Here is a 22,413-nt window from a genome sequence, read left to right on the forward strand (position 1 = left end):
TTTAACAAGATGATTTAGTTTGAAATTCCCCCATTGATTTTGAAAACAATGGTAAAACCTTGATAAATGAAACCATGAAGTTACAAATTGAAAACAGAAGATTCCTCCAAATACATTATAATTTAATAAAGCAAACCTTTCCAATGGCTATTCCCTGAAGTGAATATCAGGACTGGGCAAGTTAACGCGTTATTATCGCTTTAATGCATTATTATTGAATGCCGACAATTATTGTATAGCCCATTAACAGTTTTTTTTTACCCATCCATCCACAGACCGATGAAACCATTAGGACCACATCATCTGCAAAAAGCAGTGGTGCAATCCTTAGCCCACCAAACTGCAGACCCCCTCCCTCGAAATCCTGTCCATGAATATCACAGACAGGATTGTGACAAAGCGCAGCCGTGGCGGAGGCCAACCCTCATCGGAAATCGGTCCGACGTGCTACCGAGGACCCGGACACAGCTCTCGCTTTGAGAGTACAGAGATTGGATGGCCCTGAGTAGAGACCCCCTCACCCCATACTCCCGCAGCACCTCCCACAGTATCTCCCTGGGAACCCGGTCATACGCCTTCTCCAAATCCACAAAGCACATGAGACCGGATGAGCGTACTCCCAGGCCCCCTCCAGGATCCTTGCGAGAGTGAAAAGCTGGTCCGTCGTTCCACAACCAGGACGAAAACCGCATTGTTCCTCTTCAATCTGAGGTTCGACAATCAGCCGGACCCTCCTTTCCAGCATCTTAGAGTAAACTTTCCCGGGGAGGCTGAGTAATGTAATGCCTCTGTAATTGGCACACACCCTCTGATCCCCCTTTTTAAAAAGAGGAACCACCACACCGGTCTGCCACTCCTTCGGTACTGTTTCCGACTTCCACGCAATGTTGATGAGACGTGTCAACCATGACAGTCCCTCAACACCCAGAGCCTTCAGCATTTCTGGGGTGGATCTCATCCACCCCCGGGGCTTTGCCACTGTGGAGCTGTTCCGCCTCTAACATAGAGGGCAGAGTTGTCGGATTCAGTAGTTCCTCAAAGTGTTCCTTCCACCGCCCTAACACACTATCAGTTGAGGTCAACAGCGTCCCATCCTTACTGTACACAGCTTGGATGTTTCCCTGCTTCCCCCTCCTGAGGTGTCTGACGGTTTTCCAGAACAACTTTGGTGCCGACCGAAAGTCCTTCTCCATGGCTTCTCCGAACTTCTCACACACCCGCTGCTTTGCCTCGGCCACGGCCGAGGCTGCTGTCTTTCGGGCCCGTCGATACCTTGCAACTGCGTCGGGAGTACCCAGGGATAATATATCCCGGAAGGCCTCCTTCTTCAGTCGGACGGCTTCCCTGACCACCGGTGTCCACCAGGAGGTTTGAGGGTTACCGCCCCTTGAGGCACCTAAAACCTTGAGACCAGAGCTCCCCGCTGCAGCTTCGGCAATGGAGGCTTTGAACACTGCCCACTCAGGTTCAATGTCCCCAGCCTCCACAGGGATGCCTGAAAAGCTACGCCGGAGGTGTGAGTTAAAGGCCTCCTGGACTTGGGACTCCTCCAGACGTTTCCAGTTCACCCGCACTACACGTTTGGGCTTTCCAGGTCTGTCCATAGGCTTCCCCCGCCACTCGACCCAACTCACCACCAGATGGTGATCAGTTGACAACTCTGCCCCTCTCTTCACCCGACTGTCCAAAACATGCGGCCTCAGGTCCGATGATACGATAACAAAATCGATCATGGACCTTCTGCCTAGGGTGCTCTGGTACCCGTACACTTATGAGCATCCTTATGTTCGAACATGGTGTTTGTTATGGCCAATCCATGACTAGCACAGAAGTCCAGTAACAAACCACCACTCCGGTTCAGTCACGCCCCTCCAAGTGTCTCCATCATTGCCCATGTGTGCGTTGAAGTCTCCCAGCAAGACTAAGGAGTCCCCTTCAGGAGCCCCATACAGGAATTCTTTCAGGGTCTCCAAGAAGGCCGAATACTCTGAACTGCTGTCTGGTGCATAAGCACACACAACAGTCAGAGTTTTCCCCCCATGACCCGCAGGCGTAGGGAGGCGACCCTCTCGTCCACTGGGGTAAACTCCAACAAAACGGCACTCAACCGGGGGCTTGTAAGAATCCCCACACCCGCTCGGCGCCTCACACCTTGGGCAACTCCGGAGAAGAATAGAGTCCAACCCCTATCAAGAAGTAAGGTTCCAGAGCCGACGCTGTGCGTAGAGGTGAGCCCCACCAGATCCAACTGGTAACGCTCCAACTCCCGCACAAGCTCTGGCTCCTTCCCCCCCAGAGAGGTGACATTCCACGTCCACAAAGCCAGCTTCTGTCACCTGAGTCTTGTCCGTCGAGACCCTCTGCTTTCACTGCCACCCTTCTGGCTGCGCACCCGTCCCCATTGTTGTTTCCCTGGCCTGGCTCCAGAAGGGGACCCCGGGCTTCCTCCGGGCCGGGTATCCTTGCTTTCAAGTTTGTTTGTCATGAGGTCTTTTTGAACCAATCTTAGTCTGGCCCCTTACCTGAGACCAATTTGCCATGGGAGACCCTACCAGGAACACAAGGTTCCAGACAACACAGCCCCCAAGTTCATCGGGGCACACAAACCTCTCCACCACAATAAGGTGGTGGTTCTCGGAAAGGCTCAGAAGAAAACCTTTCTTGTTTTACACAAACTGTTTAAATACTTTAGCTCATGTATTTTTTCTTGCAACATGTCTGAACATGCTGAGCAAATCTTTGCTAGATAAAAAGCGGTTTTATAAATAGGTATTTAAGGCTATATTTTGAACCAAAACAGTTGGACGGACTGTTCACCTTACAACTTGACTTTGCACAGAAGCCGAGTTATAGTTATAACAACTTGCTTTGTTTGTGATTGGAGTCTATAAACAGCTGTTAGGACTAATAAACTAGCGAATATGACTTAAATTCATCCATGAAAACAAAAAAGCTATTGCCAGATTTCAGAGAAATTTAACGAACATGAGAAATCACACTTTCATCTCGAAGCCGTACACAAACTAGCAGCATTAAAGAGAACACCAATCAGTGCAATGCTTTCACATGCTATCGCTAAAGACCAGATGACAGCGCAGACCGTTTTGGAGCTGGCCTTCAGATCTCTGAGGTTCCTAGCATGCGAAGGGCTACCTATGAGAGGACAGGACCATCGTGGTGGTGTGTTTTGGCAGCTGATGCTTGAGAGAACGTATTCCCAACCTGCTGCACGCGAGTGGCTACTCAGACGGGACAACTGGATGGGAGACAACATCCAAAACTAAATTCTGGAACGATTAGCTCATGCCGTTCAGCGCAAGATGGTAGCAGAGACCTACAGCTCCCCATACTATGGCTTAATTGCAGACGGAACAACAGATATAACATCACGTGAACAATGTTCGTGTCATTTGTTCTACACAGACCAACATTTTGCCCAGAAGTGCCAGTTTTTGGGATTCTACAACGCATCTGACACTACATCGGAAACTCTATTCCTGTGCATAAAAGATGTGTTTTTGCGTTTAAACATACCTCTGGAGAAGTTGCAGGGATACTGTTTTGATGGGGCCAACAACATGTCTGGGCGATTTTCCGGGGTCCAGGCGAGACTCGGAGGGGTATGTCCAGGATCCTTGTTCGTAGACTGTTGCAATCACTCCCTTGACCTGGTGCTGCAAGAGGTCGCGCGAGAGGTGCCGCTCATAGCTGACACACTCCAGTTTGTACAAAGCATATCTACTGTCATCAGAGAATCCACAAAGCGGAAGACCATTTTTTAGTCTTTTTTCGGCGACGAAGTGAGGTGCAACCTTCTTGGGTCGTGTCCAACAAGATGGTGTGTCAGAGCCAATGCCATATCCAGGGTAATACGTTCTTTTAGCGCAGTTCTCCAGACACTCCAAACGCTCCATCAAGACCGCAGCATTCGCGGTGAAACAAGGTCAAAGATCTCTAGGCTTCTGAAACAAGGTCTGCCTCAGTTGGCACAGAGGCAGACCTTTGCTCTCTCAAGTTGCCAGAAAATATAGATGTGCCTGGTCTCCATATGCAACTACGGATGCTAGGGGGGCTAATGCAACAGGACAACTTTTCAAGTCTTAACGACCTTGCGATGTACATGTCTAACCTACATGTCCAAACAAGAACGCTTTTCAAAGATGTGGAATCTCTCCTCCATCTCTGTCTTTCTCTGCCCGTTTCTGTGGCTTCATCAGAGAGGTCGTTCTCGGCACTCCGCCGCCTAAAGACTTGGCTTCGTAACACAGTCAGTCAGAGGAGACTAACGCACCTGGCCGTGCTGCACATGCACCAGGATATCCTGGACACACTAGACATCCATGCCCTCATGACGGAATTCATCAGCACCACCCCAGAGCGCAAGACAACCTTTGGAGTTCTACCATCAGGTAGGCAATGCTTTTTATTAAGTTTTCCTAGGCCAGGTTTGGTCTTGGTTACAATTTGCTTAGCTGGTAATGTGGTTGTGCTGCTCGATTCGTTGTGTTTTTAGTTTCACGTCTCATTTGTTATCGGGCTATTTTAAGAAATGTAGTTGGCTAATTATTTATGTCTTGTTTTACTTTGTAGTTCTGTGAATGAGCGCAAGAGGAGGTGACGTCATCGTCACCGGGTGACGTCTCTCAGCACCCCCAACTCTGAATGACTTCCAGCGTCACTGGCAAACAGGCCATTGCCCGGGCAACATTAGCCCGCACCGGTGCACGTCCCTGGTTTGTACTATTTATTGATGTAGTATTTATTAAATAATTCAACCGTATTATTGGTATGTGATTGACAGAGGCTGTTCGGATACTGGCTAGGTGCTGGAAAAGAGAGGAGAGTTAGCAGGAGCGCCGACAGTATAAGATTGCGTAAGAATGACAGCGGTTGAGATTAGAACATTGTGGGCAATATTATGTGTGCATATATATATGTATATATATATATATATATCATATAACATTTCCCATTACTTTTCCAAACTTTGACCCAAACTCCCAACAGTTTTTCTATTTAGACAGCTTAACTGTGACACACGAGATGGCAGCTGAGAGAGAGGAGCAGAAACGTGAGCAGGCTGAGTGCCCATTATGGCAATCTTTGCGCAAGCCTAGAGTGACAGCTAGTAGGTTCTATGCGGTTAGCCATGTGAAAGGGCCGGCTTCTGGTCAGGCGGATACTTAAGGGAGTACGCCAAACTCCCGCCTTGAAAACGGGCCTTGAACGCGAGCCACAGGTGCTGGAACAATATTCAAAACATTTCAAAGTAAATGTCTCGCGCTGCTCCTCACCTCGGGGCTAGCCCCGATGCAAGGGTATATGATCCTAGTGCCATTCGGTGTTTTGGGCTTGCTAAAGTTAAATACCCAGACATCTCTAGCATTTCTGAGGCAGGACATGTAGAAATGGTGAATGGTCAGGCAAAACTGAAGCAGAATCATAAGTACCACTGGCAGGTTCAAGGTCAAGTGGCAGTAACTGGATAGAGTTGGTGCAATTTTATAGCATACAGTGAGGGAGACTTCACAGTCGAAAGAGTCTGGAGGGATGATGAAATGATAAGAGATGAACAAAAAGGTGGACCTGTAATTCTTTGGTACATATATGAATGTGTATCTTCAGCAAAAAGTGAAATGAACTGAATAAATAAAGGATTTTATTAATTCCCTTTTTCTGAGTACATTATTTACTACATTATTACATATTTACATTATTTTGAATACTTTCAGGATGGACTGACCTTTAGAATTGATTATAGACTGAGCTAACCGGGCTTTCTTGACCACAGAAAATGAAGTTTTTTCGAAAAACGAGGCAGAAAAAAAAGCCTACAATGTTTCTCAATTCAACTGGCCACCTTGCCTGTTGTATGGAAAAGCAGAAATGCAAATAACACCAAATGCAAGGTAGTGCTTACAGATGCTAACATTTATTTACAAAAGTTACAGATTGCAGGCGACTGTGAGCAAAGCAACAGACGATTAAGAACCAAAGCAAGGTATAAGTTTCACTTACCCAGGTGCAAAACCTGCAGATAATTACAATGTAGTTGAGCAACTGCGAATTACTTTGAAGAGTTAAGTTGACTCTTGGCATCAGAAGAGAGTTCACGTACAGCTAGTTTTAAAGAGCAATTATGAAGCCCAATGTGGGGCTCGAAGCCACGACCCTGAGATTAAGAGTCTCATGATCTACCGACTGAGCTAACCGGGCTTCCTTGACAACAAAAAATGATGTTTTTTCGAAAAAACGAGGCAGAAGAAAAAGCCTACAATTGTTCTCAATTCAACTGGCCACCTTGGCTGTTGTATGGAAAATCAGAAATGCAAATAACAACACATGCAAGGTAGTGCTTACCGATGCTAACATTTATTTACAAAAGTTACAGATTGCAAGCGACTGTGAACAAAGCAACAGACGATTAAGAAACAAACCAAGGAGTCATCATATATCAGTTTCACTTACCCAGGTGCACATCCTGCAGACAAATTACAATGTAGTTGAGCAACTGCGAATTACTTTGAAGAGTTAAGTTGACTCTTGGCACTGAGAACAGAGTTCACGTACAGCTAGTTTTAAAGAGCAATTATGAATCCCAATGTGGGGTTCAAACCCACGACCCTGAGATTAAGAGTCTCATGCTCTACCGACTGAGCTAACCGGGCTTCCTTGACAACAAAAAATGTCATTTTTTTCCAAAAACGAGGCAGAATAAAAAGCCTACAATGTTTCTCAATTCAACTGGCCACCTTGCCTGTTGTATGGAAAAGCAGAAATGTCAAATAACTCCGAATGCAAGGTAGTGCTTACCGATGCTAACATTTATTTACAAAAGTTGCAGATTGCAAGCGACTGTGAACAAAGCAACAGACGATTAAGAACCAAAGCAAGGTGCCATCATATATCAGTTTCACTTACCCAGGTGCAAAACCTGCTGACAAATTACAATGTAGTTGAGCAACTGAGAATTACTTTGAAGAGTTAAGTTGGCTCTTGGCATCAGAACAGAGCTCACGTACAGCTAGTTTTAGCGAGCAATTATCAAGCCCAATGTGGGGCTCGAACCCACGACCCTGAGATTAAGAGTCTCATGCTCTACCGACTGAGCTAACCGGGCTTCCTTGACCAGAAAAAAACTATGTTTCTTTGAAAAACGAGGCAGAAGCATAACCCTAAAATATTTCTCAATTCAACTGGCCACCTTGCCTGTTGTATGGAAAAGCAGAAATGCAAATAACAACAAATGCAAGGTAGTGCTTACCGATGCTAACATTTATTTACAAAAGTTACAGATTGCAGGCGACTGTGAGCAAAGCAACAGACGATTAAGAACCAAAGCAAGGTGCCATCATATATCGGTTTCACTTACCCAGGTGCAAATCCTGCAGACAAATTATAATGTAGTTGAGCAACTGTGAATTACTTTGAAGAGTTAAGTTGGCTCTTGGCACTGAGAACAGAGTTCACGTACAGCTAGTTTTAAAGAGCAATTATAAAGCCCAATGTGGGGCTCGAACCCACGACCCTGAGATTAAGAGTCTCATGCTCTACCGACTGAGCTAACCGGGCTTCTTTGACCAGAAAATACTATGTTCTTTTGTAAAACGAGGCAGAAGCAAAACCCTAAAATGTTTCTCAGTTCAACTGGCCACCTTGCATGTTGTATGGAAAAGCAGAAATGCAAATAACACCAAATGCAAGGTAGTGCTTACCGATGCTAACATTTATTTACAAAAGTTACAGATTGCAGGCGACTGTGAGCAAAGCAACAGACGATTAAGAACCAAAGCAAGGTGCCATCATATATCGGTTTCACTTACCCAGGTGCAAATCCTGCAGATAATTACAATGTAGTTGAGCAACTGCGAAATACTTTGAAGAGTTAAGTTGACTCTTGGCACTGAGAACAGAGTTCACGTACAGCTAGTTTTAAAGAGCAATTATCAAGCCCAATGTGGGGCTCGAACCCACGACCCTGAGATTAAGAGTCTCATGCTCTACCGACTGAGCTAACCGGGCTTCTTTGACCAGAAAATACTATGTTCTTTTGTAAAACGAGGCAGAAGCAAAACCCTAAAATGTTTCTCAATTCAACTGGCCACCTTGCCTCTTGTATGGAAAAGCAGAAATGCAAATAACTCCGAATGCAAGGTAGTGCTTACCGATGCTAACGTTTATTTACAAAAGTTACAGATTGCAGGCGACTGTGTGAAAAAAAACAGACGATTAAGAACCAAACCAAGGTGCCATCATGTATCAGTTTTACTTACCCAGGTGCAAATCCTGCAGATAATTACAATGTAGTTGAGCAACTGCGAAATACTTTGAAGAGTTAAGTTGACTCTTGGCACTGAGAACAGAGTTCACGTACAGCTAGTTTTAAAGAGCAATTATCAAGCCCAATGTGGGGCTCGAACCCACGACCCTGAGATTAAGAGTCTCATGCTCTACCGACTGAGCTAACCGGGCTTTCTTGACAACAAAAAATGATTTTTTTTTTCCAAAAACGAGGCAGAAGAAAAAGCCTACAATGTTTCTCAATTCAACTGGCCACCTTGCCTCTTGTATGGAAAAGCAGAAATGCAAATAACTCCGAATGCAAGGTAGTGCTTACCGATGCTAACGTTTATTTACAAAAGTTACAGATTGCAGGCGACTGTGTGAAAAAAAACAGGCGATTAAGAACCAAACCAAGGTGCCATCATGTATCAGTTTTACTTACCCAGGTGCAAATCCTGCAGATAATTACAATGTAGTTGAGCAACTGCGAAATACTTTGAAGAGTTAAGTTGACTCTTGGCACTGAGAACAGAGTTCACGTACAGCTAGTTTTAAAGAGCAATTATCAAGCCCAATGTGGGGCTCGAACCCACGACCCTGAGATTAAGAGTCTCATGCTCTACCGACTGAGCTAACCGGGCTTTCTTGACAACAAAAAATGATTTTTTTTCCAAAAACGAGGCAGAAGAAAAAGCCTACAATGTTTCTCAATTCAACTGGCCACCTAGCCTCTTGTATGGAAAAGCAGAAATGCAAATAACTCCGAATGCAAGGTAGTGCTTACCGATGCTAACGTTTATTTACAAAAGTTACAGATTGCAGGCGACTGGGAACAAAGCAACAGACGATTAAGAACCAAAGCAAGGTGCCATCATATATCAGTTTCACTTACCCAGGTGCAAATCCTGCAGACAATTATAATGTAGTTGAGCAACTGCGAATTACTTTGAAGAGTTAAGTTGGCTCTTAGCATCAGAACAGAGTTCACGTACAGCTAGTTTTAAAGAGCAATTATCAAGCCCAATGTGGGGCTCGAACCCACGACCCTGAGATTAAGAGTCTCATGCTCTACCGACTGAGCTAACCGGGCTTCTTTGACCAGAAAATACTATGTTCTTTTGTAAAACGAGGCAGAAGCAAAACCCTAAAATGTTTCTCAATTCAACTGCCACCTTGCCTCTTGTATGGAAAAGCAGAAATGCAAATAACTCCGAATGCAAGGTAGTGCTTACCGATGCTAACGTTTATTTACAAAAGTTACAGATTGCAGGCGACTGTGTGAAAAAAAACAGACGATTAAGAACCAAACCAAGGTGCCATCATGTATCAGTTTTACTTACCCAGGTGCAAATCCTGCAGATAATTACAATGTAGTTGAGCAACTGCGAAATACTTTGAAGAGTTAAGTTGACTCTTGGCACTGAGAACAGAGTTCACGTACAGCTAGTTTTAAAGAGCAATTATCAAGCCCAATGTGGGGCTCGAACCACGACCCTGAGATTAAGAGTCTCATGCTCTACCGACTGAGACTAACCGGGCTTTCTTGACAACAAAAAATGATTTTTTTTTCCAAAAACGAGGCAGAAGAAAAAGCCTACAATGTTTCTCAATTCAACTGGCCACCTTGCCTCTTGTATGGAAAAGCAGAAATGCAAATACTCCGAATGCAAGGTAGTGCTTACCGATGCTAACGTTTATTTACAAAAGTTACAGATTGCAGGCGACTGTGTGAAAAAAAACAGGCGATTAAGAACCAAACCAAGGTGCCATCATGTATCAGTTTTACTTACCCAGGTGCAAATCCTGCAGATAATTACAATGTAGTTGAGCAACTGCGAAATACTTTGAAGAGTTAAGTTGACTCTTGGCACTGAGAACAGAGTTCACGTACAGCTAGTTTTAAAGAGCATTATCAAGCCCAATGTGGGGCTCGAACCCACGACCCTGAGATTAAGAGTCTCATGCTCTACCGACTGAGCTAACCGGGCTTTCTTGACAACAAAAAATGATTTTTTTTTCCAAAAACGAGGCAGAAGAAAAAGCCTACAATGTTTCTCAATTCAACTGGCCACCTAGCCTCTTGTATGGAAAAGCAGAAATGCAAATAACTCCGAATGCAAGGTAGTGCTTACCGATGCTAAACGTTTATTTACAAAAGTTACAGATGCAGGCGACTGGGAACAAAGCAACAGACGATTAAGAACCAAAGCAAGGTGCCATCATATATCAGTTTCACTTACCCAGGTGCAAATCCTGCAGACAAATTATAATGTAGTTGAGCAACTGCGAATTACTTTTGAAGAGTTAAGTTGGCTCTTAGCATCAGAACAGAGTTCACGTACAGCTAGTTTTAGAGAGCAAGTATAAAGCCCAATGTGGGGCTCGAACCCACGACCCTGAGATTAAGAGTCTCATGCTCTACCGACTGAGCTAACCGGGCTTCTTTGACCAGAAAATACTATGTTCTTTTGTAAAACGAGGCAGAAGCAAAACCCTAAAATGTTTCTCAGTTCAACTGGCCACCTTGCATGTTGTATGGAAAAGCAGAAATGCAAATAACACCAAATGCAAGGTAGTGCTTACCGATGCTAACATTTATTTACAAAAGTTACAGATTGCAGGCGACTGTGAGCAAAGCAACAGACGATTAAGAAACCAAAGCAAGGTGCCATCATATATCGGTTTCACTTACCCAGGTGCAAATCCTGCAGATAATTACAATGTAGGTTGAGCAACTGCGAAATACTTTGAAGAGTTAAGTTGACTCTTGGCACTGAGAACAGAGTTCACGTACAGCTAGTTTTAAAGAGCAATTATCAAGCCCAATGTGGGGCTCGAACCCACGACCCTGAGATTAAGAGTCTCATGCTCTACCGACTGAGCTAACCGGGCTTCTTTGACCAGAAAATACTATGTTCTTTTGTAAAACGAGGCAGAAGCAAAACCCTAAAATGTTTCTCAATTCAACTGGCCACCTTGCCTCTTGTATGGAAAAGCAGAAATGCAAATAACTCCGAATGCAAGGTAGTGCTTACCGATGCTAACGTTTATTTACAAAAGTTACAGATTGCAGGCGACTGTGTGAAAAAAAACAGACGATTAAGAACCAAACCAAGGTGCCATCATGTATCAGTTTTACTTACCCAGGTGCAAAATCCTGCAGATAATTACAATGTAGTTGAGCAACTGCGAAATACTTTGAAGAGTTAAGTTGACTCTTGGCACTGAGAACAGAGTTCACGTACAGCTAGTTTTAAAGAGCAATTATCAAGCCCAATGTGGGGCTCGAACCCACGACCCTGAGATTAAGAGTCTCATGCTCTACCGACTGAGCTAACCGGGCTTTCTTGACAACAAAAAATGATTTTTTTTTCCAAAAACGAGGCAGAAGAAAAAGCCTACAATGTTTCTCAATTCAACTGGCCACCTTGCCTCTTGTATGGAAAAGCAGAAATGCAAATAACTCCGAATGCAAGGTAGTGCTTACCGATGCTAACGTTTATTTACAAAAGTTTACAGATTGCAGGCGACTGTGTGAAAAAAAACAGGCGATTAAGAACCAAACCAAGGTGCCATCATGTATCAGTTTTACTTACCCAGGTGCAAATCCTGCAGATAATTACAATGTAGTTGAGCAACTGCGAAATACTTTGAAGAGTTAAGTTGACTCTTGGCACTGAGAACAGAGTTCACGTACAGCTAGTTTTAAAGAGCAATTATCAAGCCCAATGTGGGGCTCGAACCCACGACCCTGAGATTAAGAGTCTCATGCTCTACCGACTGAGCTAACCGGGCTTTCTTGACAACAAAAAATGATTTTTTTTTCCAAAAACGAGGCAGAAGAAAAAGCCTACAATGTTTCTCAATTCAACTGGCCACCTAGCCTCTTGTATGGAAAAGCAGAAATGCAAATAACTCCGAATGCAAGGTAGTGCTTACCGATGCTAACGTTTATTTACAAAAGTTACAGATTGCAGGCGACTGGGAACAAAGGCAACAGACGATTAAGAACCAAAGCAAGGTGCCATCATATATCAGTTTCACTTACCCAGGTGCAAATCCTGCAGACAAATTATAATGTAGTTGAGCAACTGCGAATTACTTTTGAAGAGTTAAGTTGGCTCTTAGCATCAGAACAGAGTTCACGTACAGCTAGTTTTAGAGAGCAAGTATAAAGCCCAATGTGGGGCTCGAACCCACGACCCTGAGATTAAGAGTCTCATGCTCTACCGACTGAGCTAACCGGGCTTCCTTGACCAGAAAATACTATGTTCTTTTGTAAAACGAGGCAGAAGCAAAACCCTAAAATATTTCTCAGTTCAACTGGCCACCTTGCCTGTTGTATGGAAAAGCAGAAATGCAAATAACAACAAATGCAAGGTAGTACTTACCGATGCTAACATTTTTTACGAAAGTTACAGATTGCAAGCGACTGGGAACAAAGCAACAGACGATTAAGAACCAAAGCAAAGTGCCATCATATATCAGTTTTACTTAGCCAGGTGCAAATCCTGCAGACAAATTATAACGTAGTTGAGCAACTGCGAATTACTTTGAAGAGTTAAGTTCGCTCTTAGCATCAGAACAGAGTTCACGTACAGCTAGTTTTAGAGAGCAAGTATAAAGCCCAATGTGGGGCTCGAACCCACGACCCTGAGATTAAGAGTCTCATGCTCTACCGACTGAGCTAACCGGGTATCTTTGACCAGAAAAAACTATGTTCTTTTGAAAAACGAGGCAGAAGCAAAACCCTAAAATGTTTCTCAGTTCAACTGGCCACCTTGCATGTTGTATGGAAAAGCAGAAATGCAAATAACACCAAATGCAAGGTAGTGCTTACCGATGCTAACATTTATTTACAAAAGTTACAGATTGCAAGCGACTGTGAGCAAAGCAACAGACGATTAAGAACCAAAGCAAGGTGCCATCATATATCAGTTTCACTTACCCAGGTGCAAAACATGCTGACAATTACAATGTAGTTGAGCAACTGCGAATTACTTTGAAGAGTTAAGTTTGCTCTTGGCACTGATAACAGAGTTCACGTACAGCTAGTTTTAGAGAGCAAGTATAAAGCCCAATGTGGGGCTCGAACCCACGACCCTGAGATTAAGAGTCTCATGCTCTACCGACTGGGCTAACCGGGCTTTCTCTTGACAACAAAAAATGATGTTTTTTCGAAAAACGAGACAGAAGCAAAAGCCTACAATTGTTCTCAATTCAACTGGCCACCTTGCCTGTTGTATGGAAAAGCAGAAATGCAAATAACAACAAATGCAAGGTAGTACTTACCGATGCAAACATTTTTTTACGAAAGTTACAGATTGCAAGCGACTGTGAACAAAGCAACAGATGATTAAGAACCAAACCAAGGTGCCATCATATATCAGTTTCACTTACACAGGTGCAAATCCTGCAGACAAATTACAATGTAGTTGAGCAACTGCGAATTACTTTGAAGAGTTAAGTTGGCTCTTGCATCAGAACAGAGTTCACGTACAGCTAGTTTTAGAGAGCAATTATGAAGCCCAATCTGGGGCTTGAACCCACGACCCTGAGATTAAGAGTCTCATGCTCTACCGACTGAGCTAACCGGGCTTCTTTGACCAGAAAAAACTATGTTTTTTTGAAAAACGTGGCAGAAGGAAAAGCCTACAATTGTTCTCAATTCAACTGGCCACCTTGCCTGTTGTATGGAAAAGCAGAAATGCAAATAACAACAAATGCAAGGTAGTACTTACCGATGCAAACATTTTTTTACGAAAGTTACAGATTGCAAGTGACTGGGAACAAAGCAACAGACGATAAGAAACCAAACCAAGGTGCCATCATATATCAGTTTTACTTAGCCAGGTGCAAATCCTGCAGATAATTACAATGTAGTTGAGCAACTGTGAAATACTTTGAAGAGTTAAGTTGACTCTTGGCATCAGGACAGAGTTCACGTACAGATTGTCTTAAAGAGCAATTATTAAGCCCAATGTGGGGTTCGAACCCACGACCCTGAGATTAAGAGTCTCATGTTCTACCGACTGAGCTAACCGGGCTTTCTTTGACAACAAAAAATGATGTTTTTTCGAAAAACGAGGCAGAAGAAAAAGCCTACAATTGTTCTCAATTCAACTGGCCACCTTGCCTGTTGTATGGAAAATCAGAAATGCAAATAACAACAAATGCAAGATAGTGCTTACCGATGCTAACATTTATTTACAAAAGTTACAGATTGCAAGCGACTGTGAGAAAAGAAACAGACGATTAAGAACTAAAGCAAGGTGCCATCATATATCAGTTTTACTTACCCAGGTGCAAATCCGGCAGACAAATTACAATGTATTTGAGCAACTGCGAATTACTTTGAAGAGTTAAGTTTGCTCTTGGCACTGAGAACAGAGTTCACGTACAGCTAGTTTTTAGCGAGCAATTATCAAGCCCAATGTGGGGCTCGAACCAACGACCCTGAGATTAAGAGTCTCATGCTCTACCGACTGAGCTAACCGGGCTTTCTTGACAACAAAAAATGATGTTTTTTCGAAAAACGAGGCAGAAGAAAAAGCCTACAATTGTTCTCAATTCAACTGGCCACCTTGCCTGTTGTATGGAAAAGCAGAAATGCAAATAACACCAAATTCAAGGTAGTGCTTACCGATGCTAACATTTATTTACAAAAGTTACAGATTGCAAGCGACTGTGAACAAAGCAACAGACGATTAAGAACCAAAGCAAGGTGCCATCATATATCAGTTTCACTTACCCAGGTGCAAAACATGCTGACAAATTACAATGTAGTTGAGCAACTGAGAATTACTTTGAAGAGTTAAGTTGGCTCTTGGAAACAGAACAGACCCTTCCACTTTACAGCTAGTTTTAGCGAGTTTTTATCAACCCCAATTGGGGGTTTCAAAACCCAAAGCCCCTGAGTTTTAAGATTTCTTCCCTCTACCACTGACAAACCCGGGCTTTCTTGATAACAGAAAAAAAATTTTTTTAAAAAAAAACGGGGCAGAAGAAAAAGCCTACAATGTTTCTCAATTCAACTGGCCCCCTTGCCTTTTGGTAGGGAAAAAAGCAGAAATGCAAATAACACCAAATGAAAGGTAGTACTTACGGTTTCAAAACATTTATTTACAAAAGTTACAGATTGCAGGGACTGTGAAAAAAGAAAACAGCATTAAAAAACCAAACCAAGGTGATCATAATCATTTTTCATTTAACCCGGGTGAAAAACCCTGCAGACAAATTACAAGGGTTTATTGACCCAACAGGAAAAAATTTTGGGGAAAAAGGTTAATTTTGCTCTTGCACGAGAACAGCGTTCACGTACAGCTATTTTTTAAAGAGCAATTATGAACCCCAAAATGTGGGGCAAACCCCACGCCCCTGAGATTAAAAAGTTAAATCCCACCGCCCTGAGCTAACCGGGTTTCCCCTTAAACCCAAAAAAAACAAAGTTTTTTTGAAAAACGAGGAGAAGCAAAACCAAAATGTTTCTAATTTTAAAAGGCCACCTTGCCTGTTTATGGAAAAGGGGAAATGCAAAAAACCCCAAATGCAAGGTAGTGCTTACGATGCAACTTTTATTTAAAAAAATTACAGATTGCAGGCGATGTGAGAAAAGCAAAAGCGATTAAAAAACCAAAACCCAAAGGGTGCCATCAAATATCAGTTTTATTTAAACCCGGGGCCCAAAAAATGCAGAAAATCACAATGAAATTTGAAATTTGCGAATTACTTGAAGATTTTTGTTGGCTTTTTTGGCTCAAAAACCCGAGTTCAGTACAGCTATTTTTTAGAGAGAAAAGTATAAACCCCAATGTGGGGCTAAAACCCACGCCCCTGAAAATTAAGAGTCCCCATGCTTACCGACTGAGCAAAACCGGGTTTCCCTTTTAACCAAAAAAAAACTTTTTTTTTTTTAAAAAAAACGAGGGGGAAGAAAAAACCCTAAAATGTTTTCAATTCAACTGGCCACCTTCCCTTTGTAGGGAAAAAGGGCAGAAATGCAAAAAACCCAACAAATGCAAGGTAGTGTTACCGTTGGAACATTTATTTACAAAACTTACAGATTGCGGGGGACTGTAAAAAAGCAACGGGACGATTAAAAACCCAAAACCAAGGTGCCATAAATATTTTCATTTTTCACTTCCCCAGGTGCAAATCCTGCAGCAAATTAAAATTAGTTGAGCAATGCGAATTATTTTGAAGAGTTAAGTTGACTCTTGGCACTGAGAACAGGTTCACTTTACAGTTATTTAAAAAAGAGCAATTTTTGAACCCCAATGTGGGTCGAACCCACGCCCCTGTTTTAAGAGTCTCATGCTCTCCCGGGCCCTGAGCAAACCCGGGTTTTCTTTACAAAAAAAAAATGATTTTTTTTTTCCGAAAAACGGGGCAGAAGAAAAAAACCCTACAATTGTTCTCATTCAACTGGCCACCTTCCCTGTTGTAGGGAAAAAGCAGAAATCCCAAATAACACCGAATGCAAGGTAGTGCTTTACCGATGCTAACTTTTTTTACAAAATTTACAGTTTTGAAAGCAAACCTTGAACAAAGCCAACAGACGTTTAAAAAACCAAAGAAAGGGGTTCCTTTTTCCATATATAGTTTCACTTCCCCGGGTGCAAAACTTTCAAAAAATTACAATGAAGTTGAGCAATGAAAATTTTATTTTAAAAACCCTTTGGGTTGGCTTTTGGCATAGAACGGGTTTTTCCCCACGTTACACCCAGTTTTAGCGAGAAATTTAAACAAGCCCAATGTGGGGCTAAAAACCCCTCGCCCCTGAGAAAAGATCTAAATTACTCTCCCGACTGAGCAAACCCGGGGGCTTTCTTGACAAAAAAAAACGATGTTTTTTTCAAAAAAACGGGGCAAAAGAAAAAAGGCCTAAAATTTGTTCTAAATTCAACTGGCCATCTCCCTTTGTTTTTGGGAAAAAGCAGAAATGAAAATAAAAACCCCAATGCAAGGTATTCTTCCCGATGAAAAAATTTTTTTTTACAAAAAGTTCCAGTTTGCAAGCGCTGGAACAAAGAAACCAAAAACATTAAGAACCAAACCAAGGTCCCTTTCTTAATCATTTTATTTACCCAGGTGAAAATTTCCTGCAGATAATTAAAAATGTAGTTAACAAAAAAAAATTTAACTTTGAAAAATTTTTTTTGGGTTTTGGCATCAAAACCAAAGTTCCCCTTTACAGCCATTTTAGCGAGAAATTATCAAGCCCAATTTTTGGGGCTCAAACCCCAGGGCCCCTGAGTTTAAAAGATCTCATGCTCTACCGACTGGGGCAAACCCGGGCTTTCTTGATAACAGAAAATAAAGTTTTTTTCAAAAAACAAAGGCGGGAAAAAAAAGCCTACAATTTTTTCTCTTTTCAATGGCCACCTTGCCTGTTGTAGGGAAAAGCAGAAATGCAAAAAACCCAACCAAATGCAAGGTAGTACTTACGGATGCAAACATTTTTTTTAAAAATTTACAGTTTGGGCGGGCGACTTAAAAAAAAGAAAACACGTTAAGACCAAAACCAAGGTGCCATATAATCATTTTCACTTACCCAGGGGAAAACCCTGCAGAAAATTAAAAAGTAGTTGACCCAACAGTGAAAAAATTTGAAAGGTTAATTTTTGCTCTTGGCAATGAGAACAGGTTCAGTACAGTTTGTTTTAAAGAGCAATTATGAACCCCAATGGGGGGGTTTTGGGAACCCACGACCCGGAATTAAGAGTTCTCCATGCTTTTAACCGACTGAGAAACCCGGGGTTTCCCTTAAAACCGGGAAAAAACAATTTTTTTTTGGGAAAAACGGGCAGAAGAAAAACCCCCAAAATGTTTCTCAATTAAACGGCCAAACCTTGCCTGTTTAGGGAAAAGCAAAAATTCAAATAACCCCAAAGGGAAAGGGTAGTGCTTACAGATGCTAACATTTTTTTAAACAAAACTTACAGATTGCGGCGACTGTAAAAAAAAGCAACAAACGATTAAAAAACCAAAAACCAAGGTGCCATAAATATATCAGTTTCACTTACCCGGTGCACATCCTGCGGGGAAAAATTAACAATGTAGTTGAGCAACTGTAAAATACTTTAAAAGAGTTAATTGACTCTTGGCTTTCCAGCCCAGATTCACGTAAAGATTGTTTTAAAAGGGAGCAAGTAAAAAAAGCCCAATGGGGGGCTCAAAACCCCAGCCCTGAGTTTAAGAGTCTCATGCTCTCCCGGACTGGCAAAACCGGGCTTTCTTACAACAAAAAACGATTTTTTTTTTAGAATAACGAGGCAGAAGCAAAACCCTACAATTTTTCCCTCAATTAAAAGGGCCCCCTTTGGGCCCTTTGTAGGGGAAAAAGCAAAAAAATGAAAATAACAAAAAATGAAAGGTAGTGTTTAAACCGAGGGAAAACATTTTTTTCAAAAATTTTTACAGATTGAAGGATTTGTGAACAAAGCAACATACGATTAAAAACCCAAAACCCAAAGGGTTTGCCATCATTTTCAGTTTTATTTGGGCCAGGGTAAAAATCCTGAAGTTTAATTACAATTTTGTTGACCCAACGTAAAATACTTTGAAGGGGTTAAGTTGACTTTGGCATCAGGCAGATTTTAAACGTACAATTGTTTTAAAGAGCAATTATCAAGCCCAATGTGGGGTTTCGTCCCACGCCCCTGAGATTTAAGAGTCTCTTGCTCTACCGACTAAAGCTAACCGGGTTCCCTTTAACCAAAAAAAAAATATTTTTTTTTTGGGAAAAACAGGCAGAAGCAAAACCCTAAAATGTTTCTCAATTCAACGGGGCCACCTTCCCTTTTTGTATGGAAAAGCAAGAAATCCCAAATAAAAACAAATGAAAGGGGTAGTGCTTACCGAGCTAACATTTATTTACAAAACTTACAGATTGCAGGGGGGACTGTAAAAAAACCCAACAGACGATTAAGAACCAAACCAAGGGGCCATCATATATCAGTTTCATTTCCCCAGGTGCAAACCCTTTGCGGGACAAATTACAATGTGGGTTTGAACACTGCAAATTTACTTTAAAGGGGTTAAAGTTGACTCTTGGCACTGAGAAAAAGCGTTCACCTACAGCTATTTTTAAAGAGAAATTTAGAACCCCAATGTGGGGCTCAAACCCCGCCCCTGAAAATTAAAGGGAGCCCTCATCCAAACCGCTAAAGCAAACCCCGGGGCTTTTTTTTAAAACCCAAAAAATGATGTTTTTTCAAAAAAAAAAACGGGGCAGAAGAAAAGCCTAAAATTTTTTCCCTTTTTAAATGGCCCCCTTTGCCGGTAGGGAAAAGCAAAATGCAAATAAAAACCCGAATGCAAGGTAGTGCTTACCGATGCTAAAAATTTATTTAAAAATTTTAAAAGTTTGGCAAGCGACTGGGGAACAAAGCAACAGACGATTAAAAACCCAAAGCAAGGTGCCATAAATTACAGTTTCACTTACCCAGGTCCCAAAACATGCAGACAAATTACAATTTTGTTGAGCAACTGAGAATAATTTTGAAGCCCTTTAATTTGGGGCTTTTTTGGCATCAAAAAACGGGCCCCCAAGGTAAAAAGCCGTTTTAGCGAGCAAATTACCCAACCCCAATGGGGGGCCCGGGAACCCCACGACCCTGAGTTAAGAGTCTCTACTCTACGACTGAGCTAACCGGGCTTTCTTGACAAAAAAAAATGATGTTTTTTTAAAAAAAAGGGAAAAAAAAGAAAAAAACCCCAAAAATTTTTGGGTAAATTTCAACTGGCCCAAACTTCCCTGTTTTGGGGACAATCAAAATGCAAATAACTCCAAATGAAAGGTAGTGCTTACCGTTCTAACATTTTTTAAAAAAGTTACGTTTAAAAAGCGACTGAAAAAAAAGGGCAATAGACTTTAAAAAACTAAAGCAAGGTCCCCATCAATATCATTTTTCACTTACCCAGGTGCAAACCTGCAGACAAATTAAAATGAAATTGAGCAATTGCGAATTATTTTTTGAAGAGTTAAGTTGGCTTTGGGAATCAAAACAGAGTTCACGTTACAGCATTTTAGAAAGCAATTATGAACCCCAATGTGGGGCTCAAAAACCCACGCCCCTGAGATTAAATGTCTCAGGGCTCTACCGACTGAGTTCCCCGGGTTTTTCTTGACAAAAAAAAACGGTTTTTTTTTTCCCCCCCCCAAAAAAAACGAGGCAGAAGCAAAACCCTTTAAAATTTGTTCCAATTAAAGGGGCCATTTTGCCTGTTGAAATGGAAAAGCAAAAAAAAAAATGCAAATAACAACCAATGAAAGGGTTTTATGTTTAAACCGATGCAAACATTTTTTTACAAAATTTAACAGATTGAAAAGCGACTGGGAAAAAAAGAAACCCGACGAAAAAGAACCAAACCAAGGGCCTTCATAAAATCATTTTTACTTTGCCAGGGTAAAAAATCCGGGCAGATAAAACAATGAAGTTGGGGAAACGGGAGAATTATTTTTAAAAGCTTAATTTGGGCCCTTTTTGGCATCAAAACAGAGTTAAATACAGCCAGTTTTAGGGGAAAAATTTATCAAGCCCAATGGGGGGCTCGAACCCAGCCCCTGAGATTAAGGTCCAATGCTTTTACCTACTGAGTTTTCCCCGGGTTTCCCTTTAAACCCAGAAAAAATATTTTTTTTTTTAAAAAAAACGGGGGCAAAGAAAAAACCCTAAAATGTTTCTCAATTAACTGGCCACCTTGCCTGTTGTAGGGAAAAAAGCAAAAATTTGCAAAAAAAACACCAAATGCAAGGTAGTGTTTTAGATGTTTTAACATTTATTTAAAAAAACTTACAGTTTTGCAGGGGGACTGGGGAAGAAAAGAAACAGACGTTTAAAAACCCAAACCCAATTTTTGCCTCATAAATCGTTTAAATTTCCCAAAGGTGCAAATCCTGAAAAAATTTTTCAATGTAGTTGAGAAAAGGGGAAAAATTACTTTGAATTTAAGTTGACTTTTGGGCCACTGAAAACAGTGTTCACTTTACAGTATTTTTAAAGAGCAATTATAAAAGCCCAATGGGGGTTTTTCGAACCCCGCCCCTGGAAAAAGAGTCTCTTGTCTCCCGCTGGGCAAACCCGGGTTTCCCTTTAAACCCGGAAAAAACTTTGTTTTTTTAAAAAAACAAGGCAAAACCCAAAACCCAAAAATTTGTTTCTCTTTTCCAACTGGCCCCTTCCCTGTTGTAGGGAAAGCAGAAATCAAAAAACACCAAAGCAAGGTATGCTTACCGATGCAAAACATTTTTTTTACAAAATTACAGATTTAAAGGCCCGACTGTGAGAAAAGCAAACAACCGTTTAAAAACCCAAAACCCAAGGGGGCCATATATATCGGGTTTCACTTACCCGGGTGAAAAAAACATGCAGAAAAATTCCAAAAATGTAAGTTGAGGAACTGAAAATTACTTTGAAGATTTAAAGTTGGCTCTTCGCATCAGAACAGGGGTTTCCCCCGTACGGCGGGTTTTTAGCGAGCAATTATAAAGGGCCCAATGTGGGGTTTCAAAACCCTCGCCCCTGAATTAAGGGGCCCTCATGCTCTACCGACTGAGTTTAACCCGGGTTTTTTCCCTTGACAACAAAAAAATTGATTTTTTTTTTTAAAAAACGAGGCCCAACAACAAAAACCCCTTAAAATTTGGGTTCCCCCAATTCAAGGGCCACCTTGCCTGTTGTATAAAAAGCAGAAATGAAAATTTAACCCCAAAAAATTTGCAAGGTAGTGCTTACGAGGGCAAACCATTTTTTTACAAAAGTTAAAGATTCCCAACGACTGTGAACAAAGCAACAGACGATTAAGAAAAAAACCAAAGGGTCCCTTTAATATCTTTTTTCATTTCCCAGGTGCAAATTGAAAGAAAAATTAACAATGGTTGAGCAAGGGCGAATTTTTTTTGAAATTTTAATTTGGATTTTTCCTGAAACAGTGTTCACGACAGCTGGGTTTTTAAAGGGAGCAATTTTAAACCCCAAGTGGGGCTCAAACCCCAGGGCCCCTGAATTAAGATTTCTCTGCTCTACCGACTAAAGCTAACCGGGTTTTCTTTAAAAACAAAAATGATTTTTTTTTCAAAAAAACGGGGAAAGAAGAAAAAAAGCCACAATTGTTTTTCAATTCAAC

General features: G+C 41.7%; 20 non-coding genes across 20 annotated transcripts; all 20 read right to left on the reverse strand.

The window, feature by feature from the left end:
- Positions 1 to 6,143: 6,143 nt before the first annotated feature.
- Positions 6,144 to 6,216, reverse strand: trnak-cuu (transfer RNA lysine (anticodon CUU)). Its single transcript has one exon. It is a non-coding gene; the product is annotated as a tRNA-Lys (tRNA).
- Positions 6,217 to 6,592: 376 nt separating this feature from the next.
- Positions 6,593 to 6,668, reverse strand: trnak-cuu (transfer RNA lysine (anticodon CUU)). Its single transcript has one exon. It is a non-coding gene; the product is annotated as a tRNA-Lys (tRNA).
- A 379-nt stretch (positions 6,669 to 7,047) lies between these two features.
- On the reverse strand, positions 7,048 to 7,120 carry trnak-cuu (transfer RNA lysine (anticodon CUU)). The gene has a single exon. It is a non-coding gene; the product is annotated as a tRNA-Lys (tRNA).
- Positions 7,121 to 7,499: 379 nt separating this feature from the next.
- On the reverse strand, positions 7,500 to 7,572 carry trnak-cuu (transfer RNA lysine (anticodon CUU)). The gene has a single exon. It is a non-coding gene; the product is annotated as a tRNA-Lys (tRNA).
- Positions 7,573 to 7,949: 377 nt separating this feature from the next.
- Positions 7,950 to 8,022, reverse strand: trnak-cuu (transfer RNA lysine (anticodon CUU)). Its single transcript has one exon. It is a non-coding gene; the product is annotated as a tRNA-Lys (tRNA).
- A 377-nt stretch (positions 8,023 to 8,399) lies between these two features.
- trnak-cuu (transfer RNA lysine (anticodon CUU)) lies at positions 8,400 to 8,472 on the reverse strand. Its single transcript has one exon. It is a non-coding gene; the product is annotated as a tRNA-Lys (tRNA).
- Positions 8,473 to 8,851: 379 nt separating this feature from the next.
- On the reverse strand, positions 8,852 to 8,924 carry trnak-cuu (transfer RNA lysine (anticodon CUU)). The gene has a single exon. It is a non-coding gene; the product is annotated as a tRNA-Lys (tRNA).
- Positions 8,925 to 9,300: 376 nt separating this feature from the next.
- Positions 9,301 to 9,373, reverse strand: trnak-cuu (transfer RNA lysine (anticodon CUU)). Its single transcript has one exon. It is a non-coding gene; the product is annotated as a tRNA-Lys (tRNA).
- Positions 9,374 to 9,749: 376 nt separating this feature from the next.
- trnak-cuu (transfer RNA lysine (anticodon CUU)) lies at positions 9,750 to 9,822 on the reverse strand. The gene has a single exon. It is a non-coding gene; the product is annotated as a tRNA-Lys (tRNA).
- A 376-nt stretch (positions 9,823 to 10,198) lies between these two features.
- Positions 10,199 to 10,271, reverse strand: trnak-cuu (transfer RNA lysine (anticodon CUU)). Its single transcript has one exon. It is a non-coding gene; the product is annotated as a tRNA-Lys (tRNA).
- Positions 10,272 to 10,650: 379 nt separating this feature from the next.
- trnak-cuu (transfer RNA lysine (anticodon CUU)) lies at positions 10,651 to 10,723 on the reverse strand. Its single transcript has one exon. It is a non-coding gene; the product is annotated as a tRNA-Lys (tRNA).
- Positions 10,724 to 11,102: 379 nt separating this feature from the next.
- Positions 11,103 to 11,175, reverse strand: trnak-cuu (transfer RNA lysine (anticodon CUU)). Its single transcript has one exon. It is a non-coding gene; the product is annotated as a tRNA-Lys (tRNA).
- Positions 11,176 to 11,553: 378 nt separating this feature from the next.
- Positions 11,554 to 11,626, reverse strand: trnak-cuu (transfer RNA lysine (anticodon CUU)). Its single transcript has one exon. It is a non-coding gene; the product is annotated as a tRNA-Lys (tRNA).
- Positions 11,627 to 12,005: 379 nt separating this feature from the next.
- Positions 12,006 to 12,078, reverse strand: trnak-cuu (transfer RNA lysine (anticodon CUU)). Its single transcript has one exon. It is a non-coding gene; the product is annotated as a tRNA-Lys (tRNA).
- A 380-nt stretch (positions 12,079 to 12,458) lies between these two features.
- Positions 12,459 to 12,531, reverse strand: trnak-cuu (transfer RNA lysine (anticodon CUU)). Its single transcript has one exon. It is a non-coding gene; the product is annotated as a tRNA-Lys (tRNA).
- A 376-nt stretch (positions 12,532 to 12,907) lies between these two features.
- Positions 12,908 to 12,980, reverse strand: trnak-cuu (transfer RNA lysine (anticodon CUU)). Its single transcript has one exon. It is a non-coding gene; the product is annotated as a tRNA-Lys (tRNA).
- Positions 12,981 to 13,357: 377 nt separating this feature from the next.
- Positions 13,358 to 13,430, reverse strand: trnak-cuu (transfer RNA lysine (anticodon CUU)). The gene has a single exon. It is a non-coding gene; the product is annotated as a tRNA-Lys (tRNA).
- A 378-nt stretch (positions 13,431 to 13,808) lies between these two features.
- trnak-cuu (transfer RNA lysine (anticodon CUU)) lies at positions 13,809 to 13,881 on the reverse strand. The gene has a single exon. It is a non-coding gene; the product is annotated as a tRNA-Lys (tRNA).
- Positions 13,882 to 14,257: 376 nt separating this feature from the next.
- On the reverse strand, positions 14,258 to 14,330 carry trnak-cuu (transfer RNA lysine (anticodon CUU)). The gene has a single exon. It is a non-coding gene; the product is annotated as a tRNA-Lys (tRNA).
- Positions 14,331 to 14,710: 380 nt separating this feature from the next.
- Positions 14,711 to 14,783, reverse strand: trnak-cuu (transfer RNA lysine (anticodon CUU)). Its single transcript has one exon. It is a non-coding gene; the product is annotated as a tRNA-Lys (tRNA).
- Between the last annotated feature and the right edge of the window lie 7,630 nt (positions 14,784 to 22,413).

The sequence above is a fragment of the Eleginops maclovinus genome, chromosome 19 (genome assembly GCF_036324505.1).
Source record: "Eleginops maclovinus isolate JMC-PN-2008 ecotype Puerto Natales chromosome 19, JC_Emac_rtc_rv5, whole genome shotgun sequence".
Taxonomy (NCBI): Eukaryota; Metazoa; Chordata; class Actinopteri; order Perciformes; family Eleginopidae; genus Eleginops; species Eleginops maclovinus.